Here is a 6579-nt window from a genome sequence, read left to right as displayed (position 1 = left end):
CGAACCATGAGGGTCCCTGGACACACTTTGAGAACCAGTGGGCTACAAGGTCATTCTGAAGAATGTGGATTGTTAACAGATCAGGTTGACCCCTTCCCTCCCACACTGTGTGTGTGTGTGTGTGTGTGTGTGTGTGTGTGTGTGTGTGTGTGTGTGAGTGTGTGTGTGTGAGTGTGTGAGTGAGTGTGTGAGTGAGTGAGTGAGTGAGTGAGTGAGTGAGTGTGTGTGTGTGTGTGTGTGTGTGTGTGTGTGTGTGTGTGTGTGTGTGTGCGCGCGTGCATGTGTGTGTGTATTGCTATACTTGAGAACCAAATGTCCCACACGTAGTAGGCCTAGTTGTTATAATTAGTGCTGTTCAACGATTAAATATTTTAATTGCAATTAATCGCATGATTTGGCTAGTAAATCGCGCGATTAATCGCAAATAAGTCATGAGCTTTTATCAGTTCACAATGTAACTTAGAGGGCCCTATTAACTTGGGAGTGGAAAAATATGCTGGCTTTATGCGATAGTATGTTAATCTTTTATTCAAAATCAATTAAAAACGCAAATAAATAAATCATAATTGTATTGCATTAAACAGACTGCAGCTGATGGGTATAAGGATCTGCTAAATATACTTAATCTGATTACAGTTGTGTCCACCTTAATGCTTTAAGTATATTTTATATCAACAGGGATGGACCTTGTAGCCAAAATAGCCAATATTGTAGCCAATGTTTGACCATTTTAGTTAGTTTTAGTAGAGAATTAAAAATATTAATAAAATAATAAATTGTCACTTTATAAATGTGCAGATACCCTGTATATGTATGTTGGTTTGTTCACTGTTGAGTGAGAAAACAATATTGCACATTAATCTAATCATCTGGAGACCTCCCCAAAGAATAGTTGAGATAATAATGTTGAGAAACAGTGTCCAAAGGCAAAATGGCTATAATATATAAATATGCGATTAATTGCGATAAAAATAATTAATCGCGATTAACATAACGGTGAGTTAATGTTAGTGTACAAAAATGTACACACGAAAACGTCACATGATAACTTTGGCAGCAGATTAATTCAGTAGCGAAGTGTGATGTCACTTCCGTGAAATGGTGTGAAATGTCGCCCTCTACGGGGTTCATGCTGGTATTGTTTTGTATTCAAATCACGATTGGGAAATTTGCGATCACCGCATATAAGAACGGTGTTAAAAATATAAACACACCATGCTCTCGGATTGACCCAAATGGATATGAAGCATCGACTAAGGTGGAAATGTACAGATTTACCCAAAGAGTAACACAATAAACGCTAGAAACGAGTTACAACAGGCTATATCAGATATGAATGAATATCATAAACTATGCAGAACCCCCCCGCTGACAGAAACGCGCACATGGTGTGTTTATTTTTTTAACACAGTCCTTATATGCGGCTAACGCAGATCCCCCAATGGCGATTTGAATACAAAACAATACCAGCATGAACCCCCTAGAGGGCGACATTACGCACAAATGACGACATGGCTTCGTTTCTCTATTGTCTCTAAATTAAATGCTACTTTCCTTGCGTCCTCGTCCCTCCCACCGAGGAGGATGCATGGAGGAACTAAGGCGAGGAGAGAGGAAACAAAGAGATGTTTATTTTCCACTTCATATCTCCTGGCCAGATCTGGCTCCTTGCTGTCTGCTCAGATTCCTGGCTCACGCTAGAGCAGCGTGCTTCCCAAACCTTTCAGGTCCAGACCCAAATTAGACGTTTGCCCGGGACCCAAACTAGTGAAAATAGCAGATCTACAAGCGCACAACCAGTCACTTCGCGCCACGTTGTGAGCTTGTAGATTGGCTAGTCTCACTTATTTTATTTTTTTATTTATGGAATTCTTAGATTTATTTGCATTTTAAAATGTACACATGTATACAAGAATATATAAAAAATGTAAACACATATTTTGAAATGTATGCCTATATATTGCCTATATATGTTATTGAATGTAGGAAGAGTCGTGGCCCATAGAAATTGGTCCGTGACCCACATACGGGTACATGGGGACAGAGGACAGACACACTACAGTATAGGTGAGGAGTCAGAAATGAAAGTTTTGTTATTTGGATTTAGACATCTTCCTACAACCTTTCTGCAGTTTTTCAGAGCCTTTATATAGACAGAAAAGAATATACATACTGTAGGGTATTTATTGCCACACAACATATGATCTCACAGAACAATGGGAATCAATTAAGGCTCAAAATTGGCAAAGTATCCCATTAAGCAAACAGCCAAGCATCCCTAGACAGGCAAATATAGTAGGATGGTTTTACATTTCCTGAGGGACACATTTAGAAACCAAATGCTTGACAACTACGAGGCTGTAGTTAGTGGAAAACCTGAAAGACATAGAACATCAACACAGAGGTAGTTTCATTCATCCACACACACAAAGCATCTTATTTCACTAATCACACAAACACCCAGCTTCAACCTGAGAGAGCAGAGCAAAGAACAACCACTGTAGAGAAAAGTGCGTGCTGTAATAAGAAGTGTTTGTATTGTACCAATGAACTTTACTGTCATGAGACGGTACCTTTTCCTGTGCAAACTTATAATAAAGTCTTCAATCAAAATGACTCCTTAATACAGAGAATATGTAAAAAATGTGGACACTGGACAGAAACCTGCCTACCTTTAGTACCTTATCGTTTCCCCTTTAAAAAGATTTCAATTTTTTTGAGAATTGTTTCTATTAGCTTGGATTCCTCATTGCTGAGGTCACTGGTATGTGTTTCTGAATGGTCCACAGCCCTCCTCTGAGACACAGCAGTACAATAGTATAATAATAGTATAATAATGTTCATTAGTGAGGACCAATTATATGAAGAACCTTTTTTTTTTTTGCTTGAACACTGGAACATGCAAATAAAAGTTACCTCTCAATTTGGGTATTAGGCTTTGTAAACAGATAAATGATAAAATATACAACGAAATAACTAACAAAATATAAGGTAGGGCAAGCGATTTAATTTAATTCAAATAATAACAAATGGGTCCATGTTCTGATAGTACTAGAGCCTTGGTGTGCGTAAGGTCCTCCCCCACTCTATCCTGATTGGAGGAAGGCTGTCACCTACAGAACGTTTTAACACTTTCTGGAAAAAAAGTCTTCCTCCTCTTATAATCATAATACCTGAGCATCATGTTTTAGGGGGGAATATAATCATGGTGCCCCATCTTTAAGTGAGTAATCATAGAAAAATAAGAAAAAGAAAATCAAAGCTAAAAAGAGCTTTGGTGAGCTTGTAGATCAGCTATTTGCAGGGGGAACAGGCACAGTTCTGTGTGATCCTGCACCGATTACTAATGTTTTGGCCCATATTCTGACAACAAAAGAACGAAACATTTTCTAATAAAAAATAAATAAATTATGAGCCATTGACGCACACAAAAAATAGCTTCCCTCCGGTGTCTAGCATCTGGCTAGCCATCATAAAACAAAAAGTTCCTTTTCCTGCGTAAAAGCATCACATTGGTTTAAACCCCTTCTTAAAACGCTTCATTCAAGCGTGAATTGCTTGGATGTGTCTCTTTAAGGAACTGTGATGTTTGAACCATTTCGTACACTGGTCACAAAAGTGGTAGTTTTCTGAATGAATCCTCTCGTGACATCTGAGGCCTGAGTCAGTGCTGAACCATTTGTCGCACTTGTCACAATGGTAGGGTTTCTCTCCTGTATGAAGTCTCTGGTGACGGGTGAGATCAATTCTATGGCGATACTCTTTCCCACACTGGTCACAGGGGTAGGGCTTCTCCCCTGTATGAATTCTTTGGTGTTGTTTGAGATTGTGTTTTTGGCCGAACTTTCGCCCACACTGGTCACAGTGGTAGGGCTGCTCTCGTGTATGAATCCTCTGGTGACTTTTGAGATAATCTCTATTGCTGTACTTTGTCCCACACTGGTCACAGTAGTAGGGTTTCTCTCCTGTATGCATTCTCTGGTGCCGTTTGAGATGATTGCTTTGGCTGAACTTTCTCCCACACTGGTCACAGTCGTAGGGCTGCTCTCCTGTATGAATCCTCTGGTGACTTTTGAGATGACTTCTCTTGCTGAATGTTTTCCCACACTGCTCACAAACATGTTGCTTGACTGGCAGTTGGGAAGGAACGAAATCTGGGATGGAGAATGAGGGGAAATAAAGAAACCACAAAATGATTAGAGAAATAACATTGTGTTACAAAGTGATAATGCTCTCAAGCCTCGAGTCTGTCGAATGCACCATTTTAACTAGTTAAGGGATTCACTTTCCAAAAAAAATTGGTCATATCTAGGCTTTTGGGAGCACCCTGGCCTGGACAGTTTTTAAGTTGCTTGATTGAGTATTTAGATATTTGAAGACTTAATTTTATCAGACACGCCATCTTCCTAAACAAACAAATTGTAACTTTAACATTTTAACCATGATAGATTCACCAAAAACACCCGTCCTTGGTTCTGCTGACTCATAGTGCCCTCTGGATAAGCGAGGGAGCAGTGTTTTGGCAATTGCTTTTGTCATTTATTTTTAATAATTCTTTTACTCTTGTTTGAAAGTGAAATATCTCTTTAATACAGCATGTCATCACTGGTGGGTGGAAACCTTGTCTATCCAAAACTATTACTTTTTAGAAAATGAAAAACAAAAAAAACAAAAAAAAAAGAAAATAGCCTGTATTCAAATAGATCCAATGTAGTTAGTCACAAGCTCCCGTATTCATTTTAATATTATAAAATCACCTGACAAAATTTCACATATACTTCTTCAATTAATGAAAAAATAACCTAACAAGGCTAAAATGGATCTTGAAGTTGGTTTACAGTATAGGAGTCTCTTAAAGCTGTCTCAAAAAGCTGAAGAAGCCATTAAAATGGCCCCAGAAGTAATTGAAATACCCCTTTAAATGAATGAGTATTGGGTTCTATACCTATAGGGATAACTTGGAATTTATCAATATCGCTTCACTTTAACCCTCGATACTTAGTAAAATGGACCTGAGTTGCACTGAGGTGCGTTCTTTTTCAATCTAAACCAAATCTCAACAAAAACGGACGATCTACTAGCTTATAACGCGTCACAATCTTCTATTTTTGGTGAATGGTCCCGCCTGGATGCTGGGATTCAACTGGTTAAAGTTATTCTCAATCTGTCCTAATGGAAAATGGATAAAGTTTTCCTCGTGACATCTTGAGGGGGAAAGATTTTCATTTTTAGCTACCGTAATATGACATAAATGTAAGGTGCTGTAAAGTAACTAAGAATTCAGGGGTGCTGTGGATATAAAGTTATTTACAGAGGCAACCTGAGACAACTCGTCTATCGACCCGACATGTACTGTATATATGAATGAAGAATATAACATGAAAGCTTAAGCAACCTGTGATACTTAATGGAATGTTACATTTTTATTGTTTTGCTTAACTTTGCAACTCCCTGCTAGTTTAATTGTTTTATTGGCTTATGTACAGTAGACTACTTTAAAGATGGAGTAACACTTTTATTTATAGTTTACGTGTTTATAGGATCATGTATTTGCTCTGTATCCATACTGGTATTAAACAGTAGATTTTATAGTGTTGTATGTTGACAATGTGTTGTTCTGTAGTCTGCTATTCACAGATACAGTATACAACTGCTACATGGCCTGTAGCCTTCCTGTACCTAGGGGTCCTTGAGAGGGCTGCAGGGGGTCCCCAGACAAATGATTGATTAATATTAACTGAGTGATTAATAATAACTGAGTGTACACATGAAACCAAATGGACCCTTGCAGGTCCATTTGGTAGCATTTGTACACTCTCAAGAGTTAAATTAGCCAGTAGCTATGCCCCTCCCAAAAGGTTTTTGTCCAATGCTAGCTTAGAATAACTTCCTGCTTGCCAAGGTTTGCCTTGGCAACAGCCTTGGCAAGCTGCCGGTTGCTAAGCTAGCATTGGACAAATGCTTTTAGGGGAGGGGCATAGCTACTGGCTAATTAACACTGATGACAGACAGTGTAGATTTGTGTCTGAGAGACCAAAATGTTATCACATGGGGGTCCGTGGGCTAATGCATATCAAACTGGGGGTCCTTGATATTAAAATGGTTGAGAACAACTGATGTGGCAGTAAAACTCTTCTCTTGTGGGGGTCTGTGGGCTAATGTGTCAATTTGGGGGTCCTTGACATGAAAAAGCTTAAGAACCACCGGTATAAAATATTCAATTTGACTTATTTTCATAGTGTAGCAAGTTAACCCTCCCCTGACAGAGCCTAAAATCGCCTATGCTCATTTTTTCATTATCTTTCCTAATCAAACATTTAATTGCAGATTAAAAGAAAGGGTGAAAGGGAACAAAACATACTTCACTTACCCTGTGTTCTCTGCAACGTAACGTGAGGCTTCAGCATGGCTTCCATCAACCTGAGCCCTTCCTCCTCTGACAAAGATGATGAAGAGCTTTTGGACACCATCATCTTCTCTCTTGTTTTGAAGACCCTGAACAGTTCACGTTCAGTCCAGTCGGACACTCCACACTGGAGGCACGGTGTTACCAACTGCGATCTGAATCTACTCGACATT

Source organism: Nannobrachium achirus, assembly GCF_963921795.1.
Source record: "Nannobrachium achirus genome assembly, chromosome: 5".
In the NCBI taxonomy this organism is placed as follows: Eukaryota; Metazoa; Chordata; class Actinopteri; order Myctophiformes; family Myctophidae; genus Nannobrachium; species Nannobrachium achirus.
Note: the sequence above shows the minus strand (reverse complement) of the source record.